The sequence below is a fragment of the Aquarana catesbeiana genome, linkage group LG02 (assembly GCF_042186555.1).
Source record: "Aquarana catesbeiana isolate 2022-GZ linkage group LG02, ASM4218655v1, whole genome shotgun sequence".
Taxonomy (NCBI): Eukaryota; Metazoa; Chordata; class Amphibia; order Anura; family Ranidae; genus Aquarana; species Aquarana catesbeiana.
This window is the reverse complement of record NC_133325.1, coordinates 606,355,854-606,373,265: the sequence shown is the minus strand read 5'-3', so window position 1 is coordinate 606,373,265 and position 17,412 is coordinate 606,355,854. Positions and strand designations below refer to the sequence as shown.

At 42.6% G+C, this 17,412-nt stretch overlaps 1 protein-coding gene across 2 annotated transcripts in view; it reads right to left on the bottom strand.

Moving 5' to 3' along the window:
• MID1 (midline 1) overlaps window positions 1–17,412 on the bottom strand; it is a 659,238-nt gene that overhangs the window by 247,188 nt on the left and 394,638 nt on the right. Inside the window, exon 1 of one of the 2 annotated variants that reach the window (XM_073616350.1) lies at window positions 6,937–7,192. The exons of the other annotated variant lie outside the window; for it this stretch is intronic. The gene's annotated coding sequence lies outside the window, so the exon portion shown is untranslated. Of the gene's footprint in view, window positions 1–6,936; window positions 7,193–17,412 lie in introns of those variants that run through there. 2 annotated transcript variants of the gene reach the window in all.

The window sequence follows — 17,412 nt, the reverse complement described above, 5'->3', positions numbered from 1 at the left end:
TGGTGTGGAGTATATAACATACAGAACAGTGTACAGAGTGGAGTGGTGTGGTGTGAGGTATATAACATATAGCACAGTGTACAGAGTGGAGTGATGTGGTGTGAGGTATATAACATATAGCACAGTGTACAGAGTGGAGTGATGTGGAGTATATAACATACAGCACATTGTACAAAACGGAGTGGTGTGGAGTATATAACATACAGAACAGTGTACAGAGCAGAGTGGTGTGGAGTATATAACATACAGCACATTGTACAGAGTGGAGTGGTGTGAGGTATATAACATACAGCACATTGTACAGAGTGGAGTGGTGTGGAGTATATAACATACAGCACATTGTACAGAGTGGAGTGGTGTGGAGTATATAACATATAGCACAGTGTACAGAGTGGAGTGATGTGGAGTATATAACATACAGCACATTGTACAGAGTGGAGTATATAACATACAGAACAGTGTACAGAGCAGAGTGGTGTGGAGTATATAACATACAGCACATTGTACAGAGTGGAGTGGTGTGAGGTATATAACATACAGCACATTGTACAGAGTGGAGTGGTGTGGAGTATATAACATACAGCACATTGTACAGAGTGGAGTGGTGTGAGGTATATAACATACAGCACATTGTACAGAGTGGAGTGGTGTGGAGTATATAACATACAGCACATTGTACAGAGTGGAGTGGTGTGGAGCATATAACATATAGCACAGTGTACAGAGTGGAGTGATGTGGAGTATATAACATACAGCACAGTGTACAGAGTGGAGTGATGTGGAGTATAACATATAGCACAGTGTACAGAGTGGAGTGGTGTGGAGTATAACATATAGCACAGTGTACAGAGTGGAGTGGTGTGGAGTATATGACATACAGCACAGTGTACAGAGTGGAGTGGTGTGGAGTATATAACATACAGCACACTGTACAGAGTGGAGTCATGAGGAGTATATAACATGCAGGACAACATACAGACTGGGGTTATGTGGAGTAACACATACAGCACATTGTGGAGTATATAACATACAGCACAGTCCACAGAGCTGGGTGGTGTTAAATATAGAACATAAAGTGCAGTATACAAATTAGAGTGGGGTATAGAATGCCCAGCAAATGAACAAATTGGAGTGGTATGAAGTACAGGATATCCTGCACATTCTACAGAGTGGAGTGGTATAGAATATGTTATGTACAGCATATAAACAGCATAATGAATGCAACACTGGAATATGTCAAATAAAGCACAGCATACAGAGAGGTGTTTTCTATCACAGGCCTTCATCCATATGCTCAGTGACCTATTATTGACATTACAGCTAATCAGTGACTATGATAACATTGGTCAGAGCAATCAAACCATCTTGAATGGCTAACAATACCACTGGGGCTCTTCTTCAACAATAGGCTAAAAGGTTTATTTGATGGGGTGAGGCTTGTTGGGCCCAAGAAAAATAGACCTCCCCACAATGGTAAACATGCAGTCCTTGTCTTTGTACAGCCCACATTATTGCCTAGTACATCTAGTAGATCTAGTACATCTAGTACATCTAGTACATCTAGTACATATGGGCCGATTTCTTCTAATGACTGCAAATGTAAGGAGTTTTCTTCCGACTGACCATCAGGCCAACAATCAGTGAGCTTTAGATATAGTGATCATTATTAGGGATTCCTTATATGTACCCAATGAAGTGACTGGCCTCAGGTTGACACAAAATGAAACAAATCTGCCTACGTAAGTTGTACCTGTCTATCTGCAGCCGTCTTTCCCCCACATCTAAAGTACAGAATTTAAACAGGATCTCTCCGCTCTGAAAAGCAGGGGGCGGAGAGCTGAAGTTACATCAGTGAGGGGAGCCCTGAGAGCTGATTGGAGGGAAGGGACACACCCCCTCATATAGTACCCAAGAACAGAGCTGAGGCTGTCAATCAGATGGAGGTCCCTCCCCTGTCACCTTTTTTCTCTTGATATCAGGAAAACATGTCAGAAGTGACTCATACTAATAGCAGAGGAACAAAGCAGCAGACAGAAATGACACTTAGCGCTCTGAATTGAGCCAAGAACACACTATAGAAGGATATGCTTTGTTCATGTCTGTGGCTTCCAATCACCTTTAAGCTGGGCTCACACATATGTGGCCGCGGTTTTAGTGCGGCAGTCTGGTTCTGTTCACCGGCTCTGGTGCAATTTTTGTACCTGAAATCGCACCTGAACCGGACCCAAAACCGACCAAGAACACCACAGACGTCCCCGCACATGTGTGAACCGGCTCCATTGAAAGCTGTCCGATTCATGTTATGTGAATTGGAATGCGGTTAATGATTCATCCAATTCACCTATATGTGAGCCGAGCCCAAGGCTTGATGGTTCCTCTGGGTTAAAAAAGGTTAAAGCCTAGATCCAGGAATGTATAAAACTCCAACATTGGAGGGCCCCACCATTTTCCACATTCCTGAAGTTGGGCTTTAATCTTTTTAACATGAAAAAACCATTAAAAAAAAAACCTGCTTGTTATGTTTCCTGCCTGTGGTGTCCCTCCATCCAGGGTTCATGCCCCTATATTGTACATGATGACCCTGGAGGCGGCTCCTAAAGGCCGGAGCTCTTGGCAGAGGAGTAAGGTGTGGGAGCCGGCCAGAGCAGGGCGATAGGTAAGTACTACAGCCTGAGCTTTAACATTTATCCAAGCAGTAGAGAGGCTCTAAACAGCGGAGTTGGCCTTTAACCTCTTGCTTACTGGGCACTTAAACCCCCGTCCCGCCCAGACCAATTTTCAGCTTTCAGCGCTCTCACACTTTGAATGACAATTGCGCGGTCATACAACACTGTACCCAAATGACATTTTTATCATATATAGTCACAGATAAGGTGGTACTGATGGACACAGATAAGGCGGTACTGATGGACACAGATAAGGCGGTACTGATGGACACAGATAAGGCGGTACTGATGGGCACAGATAAGGCGGTACTGATGGGCACAGATAAGGCGGTACTGATGGGCACAGATAAGGCGGTACTGATGGGCACAGATAAGGCGGTACTGATGGGCACAGATAAGGCGGTACTGATGGGCACAGATAAGGCGACACTGATGGGCACAGATAAGGCGACACTGATGGGCACAGATAAGGCGACACTGATGGGCACAGATAAGGCGGTACTGATGGGCACAGATAAGGCGACACTGATGGGCACAGATAAGGCGACACTGATAGGCACAGATAAGGCGACACTGATAGGCACAGATAAGGCGACACTGATAGGCACAGATAAGGCGACACTGATAGGCACAGATAAGGCGGCACTGATAGGCACAGATAAGGCGGCACTGATAAGGTGACACTGATAGGCACAGATAAGGCGACACTGATGGGCACAGATAAGGCGACACTGATAGGCACAGATAAGGCGGCACTGATAGGCACAGATAAGACGGCACTGATAGGCACAGATAAGGCGACACTGATAGGCACAGATAAGGCGACACTGATAAGCACAGATAAGGCGACACTGATAGGCACAGATAAGGCGACACTGATAGGCACAGATAAGGCGGCACTGATAAGGTGACACTGATAGGCACAGATAAGACGGCACTGATGGGTGGCACTGATGGGCACTGATAGACACTGGTAGGTGGCATTGATAGGTAGCAATGGTGATGAGGCACTGATTGGTGACATTTATAGGTGACACTGTGGGCACTGGTAGGTGGCACAGGTAGGCTCAGAAGCCTCTGCAGAGGCTCTCCACGATCGGGACTGATGTCCCTTTGACACCCGCCGGTGATTGGATCTTATTTTTATAGCTGATTACTGGCTCTGTTTACATCACATGATCAGCTGTCATTGGCTGACAGCTGATCACGTGGTAAGTGGTCAGGATCGACCCCTTACTCCGATCTGTGATCAGCCGAGTCTCACAGACTCGCTGGTCACAGAGCGCGCTGCGTGCGCCCTGCAGGGAGCGCAAAGGCCGCTCGAGCACTAGAGGATGTCTATGGACACCTTCCCGGCAAAGTAGGTCTGCAATGTATCCGTCTTTCGGCTATAGTGCGGACAGGAAGTGGTTAAAGTGCTTATAAACCCTTACATATACCCAGTGAAGTGACTGGCCTCAGGTAATACACAGAGATGAAACAAATCCTCCTACATAAGTTGTATCTGTTTATCTGCAGTCTTCTCTTCTCTACACCCTTTCAAAGTCAGCGATTATAAAGCTTGTCTGAGCTGTCAGAAAAAAAAGGGTGTGGACAGCTATTACACTCTGCAGAGCTCAGTGAGGGGAGCTGTGAGAGCTGATTGGAGGGAAGGGACACACCCCCTTTACACAGCACACAGGAGCAGAGCTGAGGCTGTCAATCATCTGGAGGTCCCTTTCCTGTCACCATTTTTCTCTTGGTGTCAGGAAAACTTGTCAGTTGCTGATAACAGAGGAACCAGGCATCACAGAGAAATGACACTTAGTGCTCTTAATTGAGACAAATACACACTATAGAGGGATATGCTTTGTTCATGTGTGAGGATTACAGCCACTATAAGTAAGTCTGGCCTACCTCATCTGCCACCAATCAGCACTGTATATAGTCTACTGTGATTGGTTGACTCGGGCTCCATCTCACCAACGCACTGCATAGTTTCTAAAAAAGACGCCTTCATATAATTGAAAGTATGCTAAACAAATAGCAGCTTCAAAGGCAGCAATGTGAACAGCGAAGAAGAAGAATCCACCCAAATATTTCTCTCCCCGCCTGAAGACAGAAACACTTTGCGGTTTTATTACCACATTACATTCTTGCAAAAAGAAAAAAAAAGGATTATTAATCGCTCACAACTTTGCTGACAAAAGAGGAAATCAGTCCAATATGTCCTGTGAAGGTTTAGCCCCCGACTCGGGAAAGTTGTTTTTTTTTTTTTTCTTGCTGTCAAGTGGACTGATGCAGAAAGAGCAAAGCGATCGCTGCCAACTCTCCTCCAAATGGGCTGTTTACTCGTCTCTAATGCCCTTCATAAGCACCAATATGTTCACAAACTGCCCATTGTCCATTCTGTTCCCACAAACCTACAGCCGAGGTTCCCATAGTTACCCCGCTCGCCTATTTACCACCTAAGCCATCAAAGCCACGCACACAATCAGCCCCCCTGCCAGGCTTCCAATACCCGGCAACTCATTAACTAATAGACTTGTGGGAGCCTTCGATCGACTTCCCTCTATAACATCTCCGTCATCGGGGTGGACTCTACAAGGGGGGCTCATCACGTCTGCTGGAGAGTACAGACCATCCAACAAACAATGGAAGACAATGACAAACACCCAGGACTCCCGTCTAGGAGCGTCTGCCACCTTTGTCTCCGTCTACAGCCACCGGATTGGTCAAGAGTGCCAAGACGCCATCGCTTTATTACAGTGGCCACACACGTGTCCATACGATCGATCCTTCCAACCCAAGGGAGCGTGCAAAGACACAAATCAGCAGCAAAATCTATCGGCGGGATTCAAACTTCACACGCTCCTAGTATATACATGTCACTATATATATATATATACACACACACTGTATATACATGTCACTATATATACTGTACATAGATGTCACTGTATTATACTATACTGTATATACATGTCACTATATATATATATATATATATATATATATATACACACTGTATATACATGTCACTATATATACTGTATATAGATGTCACTTTATATACACTGTACACAGATGTCACTATATATACTGTATATAGACATCACTAGATGTCACTATACATATATACTGTATATAGGTGTGAATATATTAACTGTATATAGATGTCAGTGTACATATATACTGAATATAGATGTCACTATATATACTGTATACAGATGTCACTATATTATATTGTATCAGATGTCACTATACATATATATACTGTATTTAGATGTCACTAATATATATATATATATATATATATATATATATAATTGTATCATTAAATAAACGAAAAACTCATAGATGTGGATCTCTCTGACTCTATTATAGATCTCCCCTTTGATTTCAATTGATCTCAGCGGAATATTGATTATTACTTTGAAAGTCCCAATATCTGTGTATGTGACGTAGAATCCATCATACCGATCGAATATAAAATCTGTCCACATTTAAACACAAACAAAACCTCTTTGGTGTGGTTTCTATGTGTTGGTCAGCACTAAGACAACACATGGATCAATCGTACCTTCGATCAATTATCAGAGAATGGGGTATCGGTGGCCATCCCTGCTTTGGTAAATAATTGATTTCTTTTCTGATAGGAATAATCCATCAATAGTCAACAAACCATGTGAATGATGACACACATAGGGAGAGGGGGAAGTCAATTAGAATTGATGGTTGGATAAGACGATTGTAAATTACCGATCGCTTCGCTGTTTTCACCATACAATCTCATATACAGATCGATGAGATTATCAAATTCATGATTTAAGCAGATCAGTGCTGCCAATTGATGCAACGTGATCAATAGCTTTCCGTACTGGCAGATCGATTGTGGTCTAAATCAAGTCAGCTGAACGCGTTTTTAAGCGCAGTACAGTATGAATGTATTTCAATCAGTCTAGTTCACACGTGCGTTTAAAAAAAAGAGCACCGCAAACGCATTATAAACGTGCATTCAGAATCATATACTGTAAACGGATGGGAAGCGGAGTGATGTGTAATGGTTTTGGTCGATCGGATGATAAAATTGATATGTGTATGGCAGCCATATGGCCATCTTTTCCATCTCAGAGCAGTGAGAATGAGATCCCAGAGGAGCGATAATCCCACACCGACGATCCAGAATCTCAGTCCAGGGTCACACAATCAGCCCCTCTTCCCTCCACACATCTCATCCGAACAAAGCCAAACATCGATCGATAAAGATCGGCCCGATCTGTCCCCTTACCTGAGTCATGGCTAGAATCCCATAATCCATCCAAGCTATACAATACAAGAGCTTCTCCTCCCGGGAACACAGCGATCAGCAATCCATCACTTAAAGGAACCTTCCCCCCTACACTGGCACACTTTGTGGCCGGGACAGTAGAACTTGTGTACGATCCTGTCCCCCCGCCCCCTCCTCGGCTCAGCCTATGAGAAGTGAGAAGGAGCGGGGAGAGGCAGCTGAACGCCTCCACTTCAATTCAAAGCTGTGCGGAGTCACCGTGTGAGTCCCGGCCAGCGGGCGGCTCGTCCAATCGGGGGCTGGGGGGGGCGTGGCTGCGACTGCATAGAGGCGGATTAGAGGGATTAACCAGCTGGGTGCTGGAAGAGAAGAGCTCAGCGCTGTTATCAGGCAGGCACGAGTGACGTCATGGGAGGAGCCTGACACCATGACACCATGACACCATGGAAGGCAGGAGGAGGTCACCTTATCATCAAACAAGTCTCTGCTTATCTCATAAAGCACTTCACCACAAGAGCTGACATTTCATTCTTGCCAGTACTCCCTGCTGACTGGCTGCAATTTGTTACAGAGCAGATTCCTCTAAACTCTGGGGAGTTCAATTAACCACTTGCCCTCCGGAAGCTTTTACTCCCCTTTCATGACTAGGCCATTTTGCGATACAGCACTGCGTTTACTTTAACCACTTCCCATCCAGGCCAATTCTGACATTTCTCTCCTACATGTAAAATTCATCATTTTTTTTGCTAGAAAATTACATAGAACCCACAAACAGTATATATATATATTTTTTTTTAGCAAAGACCCTAGAGAATACAATGGCGGTCATTGCAAATTTTTATCTCACACGGTATTTGCGCAGCAATTTTTCGAACACTTTTTTTGGAAAAAAAAAAACAGGTTCATGCTTTAAAAAAAAAAAAAAAACAGTAAAGTTAGCCCAATTTTTTTGCATAATTGGAAAGATGATGTTATGCCGAGTAAATAGATACCCAACATGTCACGCTTCAAAATTGGACACCCTCGTGGAATGGCGCCAAACTTCGCTACTTAAAAATCCCCATAGGCGACGTTTTAAATATTTTTACAGGTTTTGAGTTACAGAGGAGGTCTAGGGCTAGAATTATTGCTCTAACGATCACGGCGATACCTCACATGTGTAGTTTGAACACCGTTTTCATGTGTGGGCAGGACTTATGTATGCGTTCGCTTCTGCGTGTGAGCTCACGGGGACAGGGGCCCAAATTCAAGGACGTCATATTGGTCAGGAAGAGGTTAAGCACTTCAGCTCTGGAAGGTTTTACCCCTTTAATGACCAGGCCATTTTTTGCGATGCGGCACTGCGCTACTTTAACTGACAATTGCGCGGTCGTGCGAAGCTGTACATAAATAAAATTGATGTTCTTTATTTCCCCCACAAATAGAGCTTTCTTTTGGGGGTATTTGATCACCTCTGTGGTTTTTATTTCTTGCACTATAAACAAAAAAAATCTACAATTTTGAAAAAAAAAAAAAAAAAAAACAATATTTTTTACTTTCTGCTACAAAACATATCCAATAAAAAAAATGTAAAAAAATTAAATTAGACCAATATGTATTCTGCTACATTTTTTTGGGTAAAAAAAAAAAAATCCTAATAAGCGTAAACGTTTTAGCATCTACAAACTTTAATATTTTTTTTTATTTGTATTTTTTTTACTAGTAATGGCGGCAATCAGAAACTTATAGGGAGACTTCAACATTGGGACGGAAATTCGGAGACTGCATTTTTTTTTGTGATCTAAACAAAAATATATTTTGAAACAAAAAACGGCACCCAGGGTGAACCGCGTGCTAACCCAGGCTCATTGGGACGGACATTCGGACACTGCGGTTTTTATTTTTTGCGATCTAAACAAAAAAATATTTTGAATAAAAAAAAAAACAATTTTTTTTTTTACTTTCTACTATAAAACATATCCAATGAAAAAAATGAAAAAATCAAACGTCTTCATCAATTTAGGCCAATATGTTTTTTCTACTACATATTTTTGGTAACAAAAAACTCCCAACAAGCGTATATTAATTTGTTTGCGCAAAAGTTAAAACGTCTACAAACTGTGGGATATTTTTTTTTTTTTTTTTACTAGTAACAGCGGCGATCAGCGACTTATAGAGGGACTGCATCATTGGGACAAACATTCGCATCCTGCTTTTTTTTTAATTTTTGCTCTGTAAACAAAAAAATATTTTGAAAAAAAAACAACATTTTTTTACTTTCTGCTATAGAGCATATCCAATAAAAAAATGTAAAAAAATTGAATTTCTTCATCAGTTTAGGCAATTGCATTCTGCTACATATTTTTTGGTAAAAAAAAAAATCCCAAGCGTATATTGATTGGTTTGTGCAAAATGTTATAGCGTCTAAAAACTATGGGATATTTTTTTTTTTCTTTATTTATTTATTTTTTTACTAGTAATGGCAGCGATCAGCTACTTAGCGAGACTTCAACATTGGGATGGACATTCAGACACTCTGCGATTTTTTTTTTTTTTTTTGCGATCTAAACAAAAAAATATTTTGAAAAAAAAAAAAAATGTATTTTACTTTCTACTATAAAACATATCTAATGAAAAAAGATTAAAAATCTAACTTCTTCATCAATTTAGGCCAATATGTTTTCTGCTACATATTTTTGGTAACAAAAAAATCCCAATAAGCGTATATTAATTTGTTTGCGCAAAAGTTAAAGCGTCTACAAACTATGGGATATTTTTATTTATTTTTATTTAATTTTTTTAACTAGGAACAGCGGAGATCAGCGACTTATAGCAGGACTGCATCATTGGGACAAACATTCGCATCCTGCGTTTTTTTCTTTTTTGAGCTGTAAACAAAAAAGTATTTAAAAAAAAAAAACAACAATTTTTTTTTTACTTTCTGCTATAGAACATATCCAATAAAAAAATGTAAAAAATGGAATTTCTTCATCAGTTTAGGCCATTAAAAAAATCCCAAGCTTATATTGATTAATTTGTGCAAATGTTATAGCGTCTAAAAACTATGGGATCTTTTTATTTACTTTTATTTATTTATTTTTTTACTAGTATTGGCAGCGATCAGCTACTTAGCGAGACTTCAACATTGGGATGGACATTCGGACACTCTGCGATTTTTATTTTTTTGGGATCTAAACAAAAAAAATTTTGAAAAAGAAAAAGAAAAATATTTTTTTTTTACTTTCTGCAATAAAACATATCCAATAAAAAAATATAAAAAATCGAATTTCTTCATCAATTTAGGCCAATATAGATTCTGCTACATATTTTTGGTAAAAAAAAATTCCAATAAACGTATATTGATTGGTTTGCACAAACGTTATAGTGTCTACAAACCGAGGGATGTTTATGGAATTTTTTTTTATTCTTTACTAGTAATGGCGGCGATCAGCGATTTATGGTGGGACTTTAATATTGCAGCCGACAAATCGGACACCTGACACTTTTGACACTTTTTTGGGGGGACCAGTGACACATACAGTGATCAGTGCTAAAAGCAGCTTTTACTATAGGAAGACACTGATCCATGTCCTTGCTTTGCAGGAACACAGGATCAAAGCCTTACCTACTAACAGAACAGCAATCTGCCTTGTTTACATAGGATCGCCGCTCCGGCTCTCTTCCTAATGATCAGTGGGTACTGGCGGACATGGATTCCACGGTACCCGCAGATCAGTGTCTAATCACAGCGGGAGCAGGTCGCTGGCAGCGGGTATGCACGCCCCAGACCCGGAAGTGCATGATAGCGTACTAGGTACGTCATCCTGCGCAGGAGAGCCGCCTTGCCGCCATATATATGTACAGTATACGATCGGCAAGCGGTTAAGCTAGAACGACACCTTTCAAGCGCTGGGGTTCCCTTAGACCTCATACACACCTGAGCCAGAAACACAAATAAAAACGTATGTTTCTGCACAGGTTTTCAGATATGTGTCTGGCCCATGGTTCACACCTATGCGTTTTTTAAATGCGTTTTACAGACATGTGGTACAGTCCATTTAACATGGTTTCCTATGGACCTAGTTCACATCTGTGCGTTTTGAGGCGGTGCATTTTTTTGGAAAGGGTCAGGGACTTTTTTTTTCCCCGTAGCAGATTGCGTTTTGAGTGTAATAGACGTCAATGGACTCGCACCAAAAACGCAAGTGTTGCAATTTTGATGCGTTTTGCAGGGAGGGGTTTTTTTGGCTTATAGGAAAGTATGACAGTTCTGCTCCTGTAGTGCCACTTTGATGCAACTTTACACTTTCTGGCACTCAGGCCTGGTTAACACCTATGTGTTTTTCAGTGCGTTTTTAATTTTACAGGCACTACAGTCCATTGAACAGGGTTTTCTATAGGTCACAATCACATCGGTGTGTTCTCCACAGTTGTATTTTTTGGAAAGGGTCAGGGACTGATTTTCTCGCAGAGGGTTGCGTTTTTGGTTTCATAGACTTCAATAGAAACGCAACAGCAATGCATCAAAAACGCACTGCTTGCATTTTTGATGCGTATCTGCTGTGTTTTTGCCGGCTTCTACTGCAAGAAAACAGACACCTCCCAAAAAACACAAAGCACACCCAGAAAACGCATTGACCGCAAACCTGCATAGGTGGGGACCAGGCCTCAGGTAGCATCAAAGTCGTGGTTCACACTTATGCAGGTTGTAGTTTGCATATTCCAGGTTCAGTTTGCGTTTTTCAATATACATTTTTGATTCATTAAAGTCTATGGAACCAAAAACCAGAAAAAAGTCCCTGGCCTTTTCTATAAAATGCACAGATGTGAACGTGATCCATAGGAAACCATGTTATATGGACTGTAGAGTGTTTCTGCAAAACTGAAAACGTGCTAAAAAAAAATGCATAGGTGTGAACCAGGCCTTAGGCTCGATTCACACCTATGCATGTTGCTTTTGAGCATTTTTGGAGGTTTTTTTTTCATGCTTGCCACGTTTTTGAGCAGCGTTTTTGCGGCGTTTTTGCCGCGATTTGCGTTTTGCGTTTTTTTTTTTGTTTTTTTTTTTACAGTTTTTTTTTACAGTCTAAAAAAAAAATTAAAAAAAATAAAAAAATAAAAAAACGGCAAAAACGCATCAAAAACGCTGCAAAAACGCTGCAAAAACGCTGCAAAAACGGTGCAAAAACGGTGCACTTGCGTTTTTGATGCTTGTCCATTGAAATCCATTACATGCAAAATGCTGCTTTTTGCATGAAAAAAAGTCCCCGACCCTTTCCAAAAATGCAGAGAAACAAAAAAGCATTGATGTGAACATGTTCCATAGGAACCCATGTTAAAAAATTCCCGTGCATTTCTGCAAAATGCAAAATGCATCAAAAAACGCGCTAGTGTGAATGGAGCCTTAGTGACAGCGTTAAGGGCTAGGATTAGGGTTAAATGTTAGTTAGATGTTAAAAATTAAACCTTAAAAATTAAAACCCTATGCATTAAGGTGAAAAACCTTCGGTGGTGCTGCAGCCCCCCCGAGCCCCCGTTTTACTTACCTGACACCGATCTATCTCTGGCCGGGAAGGAGCACACCAGCCCTACCTGGTGTCTCATTTCCTGATTGGATAGATTAATAGCAGTGCAGCCATTGGCTCCCGTTGCTGTCAATCAAATCCAATGACGCAGGACTGGGGGGCGGGGCCGAGTCCTGCATTCTCTGTGAATGGACACAAATGCGGGACTCGGGAGCGTCCATTAAGGAGAGCGCTTCTCCAACGTCGACACTCGATGTGGGGAGGAGGCACCAGCGCCGCTGAAGGACCCCAGAAGAGGATGCTCAGGGCCGCTCTGTGCAAAACTAACTGCACAGTGGAGGTAAGTATGACACGTTTGTTTAAAAAAAAAAAAAAATGAGGGTTTACAACCCCTTTAAAGTGTTTGTAAACCTTTGTTTTTTGTTTCTTTTATAAAAATAACAAACGTGTCATACTTACCTGCTCTATGCAGGGGTTTTGCACAGAGCAGCTCTGATCCTCTTTTTCTGGGGTCCCCCGCTGGTGCTCCCGGCTCTTCCTCTTTATCGGGTGCCCCCACGGAAAGCCACTTTCCCTGGGGGCACCCATGCAGGCACGCTCCTGAGTCCCACTACTGCATCCATTGACACAGACAGCGGGACCCAGCCCTACCCTCCGCTTCTGTGTCACAGGATTTGATTGACAGCAGAGGGAGCCAATGGCTAAATTTGCTTTAAAGTGGCATCCAAGTCACACTACATGAACATAACTGTCATACTTTCCTATCAGTCATAAAAAAAAATAAGGCTAAACGCATCACAAACGTATGTTCAATCACTACTACAGTGATTGCCACAATCGTCCAAGTCCTGCCCCACTGCATTCTGACCACAGGGGGCCACTTTCTTGGCACTTCCACCGTTCACAGAGAGATTTGTGTTTTTTTCTTTCAATGAATGAATAGGCAAGGTAGAGTGGAATTGCTGTGATGTCACAATCTCCACCTTGTCCAATCAAAGAACACGTTATATTCACTACAAAAATACAAGATGTTCTGTGAATGATGGCAGTGCTGGGAAAGCGACCCTCTTTGGTCAATGTGCAACACAGGACCCGGTAAATCACAGCTATCACTGTAGCAGCACCGACTACTACAGTGATTGTCAGCTTCTACAGCAGTCCCTTAGGTATAAGGTATGCATGCCCACATTGATCCAAGCTTAGTCACAGTGTTCCAGCAAGTGGAAAATCAACAGATCTACTGGCAGGATCAACAAGTTAGGAAAGTATGTCATGGGGGACTCACATCAACCAAACCTGCTGTGTCAGGGCCATGTCACACTAGCAACTATGTAACAGTGATTTTAGAAGCTACAACTCTCTCTGGTTGTTTTCTCTGGCTACAGAGTTGCTATCACTGCTATGAATTGCTAGTGTGTCAAGGTGACCTACATCTTCTGTGGATAACATGAGTTGCCACTAAAACTGGCGATTCTGTAGGTAGCTCCAAATGTTGAAAAGTCACTAAATATTAAAGTGGTTGTTAAGCCGCTCTAACCTGTATACACCATCAGCACTGCCTCCTATTGTAAATTTTTGTTTATTAAAAATCTTACAAACATAATAAAAACATATTTACATATATACATGTAGCGCTGGTAGATTTTTAATCTACCGCTGATAGGTAAATCTAGTGGGTTACTTGTTAGGTGAAGTTAGATTTGCCTCTGTTCAAGCTTGGCTGAGTTGCGTGTAGTTCCACATTGTGCCGGTGGGTGTCGTTGTCACCATTGGCTGGTGTTGGAAAGGCAACGTGTTGAAGCGTATGAGTGATCCTCTGTCCCGGAGACAACTCGGTGGAGGTGGTCCTCTGAGTTGCATCCTGGGAGAGGGTATTGATGGGACAGACGCCATGTTTAGGGGTTCGTTTTCAGCCACCTGCTGGCCCTCTTGGCCAACAGGTATGCGTTAAGAGTACCACCTCGTGGGCCTCCGTTCCGGAGGCCCACGTCGCTGCGGCATGTGGGTGGGCCCAGAAGCCTGTCTGGGGCCTACCACAGCAGCAGAGGAATGGTCTTGAGCTGTCTATCCTGAGTGAAGAAGCTGGACAACCGAGGAGATCCCAGGGGAGGACCCGCCATGGAAGGATCATGCAGAGTGCTGGTCTGGAGAGGGGCCTGGTGACTCAGTTGGAGGACATATCCTGAAGTAATCTTACTGCATAGTACTGCCGGGTTGGCTTAAAGGTTCAAGTACTGTGTCTGACATTCATTGCAAACCAATACATCCTGTGGCAGAGGATCGTACGGGTTTTATTCCAAACAAGTCTGTGGCAGAGACTTTTGTTCATGCTCCGTACTGGCTGCTAGGCAAGTGAGAGAGACCTATCCAGGTGGGCAAAGATTGAATCCCACAAAGGGAGTGCATTCAACTACAAGTGTTCAATTGCAGAGATTGCGATCACATGACCTGCCTGCTTTCTCCTTTCCTCCTCTGAGAGATGCAGCGGGTGGGGCTCAGATTCCCCTGCTGATGTCAGTCTGGAAGGGAGGAGAGAGCTGGCTGGTCATGTGATCACAAGCTCACACACAGACAGGGAGGGGAGGGAGAGGAGGACACAGGAGCAGAGAGGAGAGCAGATAGCAGGCTACTGATGACGGAGGCCCATAAACTGACCACGGTGTCAGGACTCAGCAGCCATGATACACCGTGGTCAGTTTACAGAGGGGTGGGGAGAAACTGGCAGGATCAGCCAGGTTTTTTAGGTGTTACAGGGGGCCAAATGACACAGGACAGGCACTATGTCATATAACATGCTTTAAAGGAGCAGGATACTTTTTTTTTTGCTTTAATATTAATACAAATTACTGGGATTTCAGTGATGCAGACTTTTGATTGAACACAATTCATGTTTTTCTGGCAACAAAAACACTAAGAAGAGTGAATCTGTAGCTGCTATAAAATCACCAGTGTGACATGGCCTGAACTGACCATCCCTGCAATGCAAGTACTTACTATTTACCTGACTCACTCCACACTTAGCTGCAGTGATACGGTTATCCTGCTGAAAGATCTAAGTGCAATACTGCCACAAGTGTGGGAGTCAAGCATCCCCTGCTGCACTCAATGTTTCCTTCCACCAACTCCTATGTCATTACAAAACACAGGGGCTGGCAGAAGGAACCATAGTGCACAAAAGGGGACAAGACATCTGACTACTGTCATGTCCCTAATATGTGTAATGCACACAGTCCCCAAGCAGGAGGGTGCCCACTCTGCATGCTACTTTTGGGGCATAGATAAGGGGCATGGCTTAGGTCGTTGCACCTGGGGCACATGCCTGGTGCCCCGGGTCCTGACACTGTTGCCACTCAGTCATTTCTCTGCTGCCTGTGGCTGACCGAAATGTTGCTATGGAGGGGGAATCCACATTTATTGTCTACAGACTGGAGAGAGTGGCCCTAAACAGGGATCAGAATGTCATGCTGTCCATCTTCAGCACCACCTCCCCAACACTTTCTTGCCAGTAGAAGTGGCTGAAGGGACGGCTAGCCATGTCCATGGAGGAGTAAATTATTGATTGTCTCTGTATGTGACAATCAATAATTGATTGGTAAAATAAATCATAGGGGGTGCTGTTCACCTGGGTTGTATATACTTCTGACCCCTTCATTGTGTACATTACATACATTTGAGCCCTGCACTACCCATTCCTGATTCCTACAGTCTGCACATAGCATACACCTGACCACTGTGCTATGTACAACACACACACATGACTCCTGCACTTTGTGCATTATCCACCTCTGACACCTGTACTCTATACCTACATATTTCTGGCCCCTGCACTCTGTAGGCTCAAGTTTCAAGCCCCTTCCTATGAGCAGATTTGCCACACTGACCATTTACCTCACAGTGGTACCACCTTCTGCCACCTCCTTGCTCCATTAACAATACACTATAGATCAGGTGAGCCAAGCTTGTAGGTTTGTATCCCGCTCTTCTTTGGCCTTTGCCCGAGTAAGGTTAGATTGTAGTTACACGTCCAACCTTTATCCTAAATCTCTGAGTAGTTTTTACAGAAACACACTGGTTGCATTAGCATACTTGTTTACATCATAGAAGGGAGTAGATAGCCCAGCATGATCTTATTTTTGGGTAAACAACGCTAAACAGACAACAATATATTACCTTTCCAACTACTTTATCGCAGGGCTGTCTGAGGATGCCCTATATGCATTAGAGTGTCATTTTATCCTTCTTAAAATGGCCAGAGCAGGAGCCTGTCACCTACAGTAATATCTATGCAGCCAAATTGGGCTGACACCTACTTTTTTTGTTGCCTGTTCCCATTAAAGCCAAGTACACTTGATCAGAAAATCAGACAAAAAATGCGGCTTTCGGATCGATCGTACGATAATCTGATGGTTGGTACACAGCTTTCGGGAGCTGATCACGACAGTTCATGCGAAATTATCCAAAAGGGACAAATACACGAACTTTTTTCTCGTACAATATCAGAACGTACAATTTTCGTTTAATCAGTACAGGATTCATCTGAACATATGAGAAGAGCAAGACCACGCATGCTCAGAAAAGAAAGAATACATTACAATACAATATAACACATTACATCACTTCCAAAGTTGTATTCTGCCGTACGAGAATGTTCATAACTTTAATAACTGCTTCATTTTCGATATGAGACTAGCATGTAAGAAGTAAAAAAAAAAAAAACGAACGATTATTCATCCGATATTCTCATCATGTGTATGAGGCTTAACAGGCACTTTCACCAACCCCCCCCCCTCGCCCCCCACCACTTCAATTCCGGGCACTTTCAACCCATATATAGATATATATAAATATTGGTAAGTGTATGACTGCTATGTCTGAATGCTAACTAATCTCTACTTAGTTGGCATTCAGTAGTGTCAATTTACCAACCCATCTGACTGATGTCCACATGGGTGTAGCTTGTAATGTCTGCAAA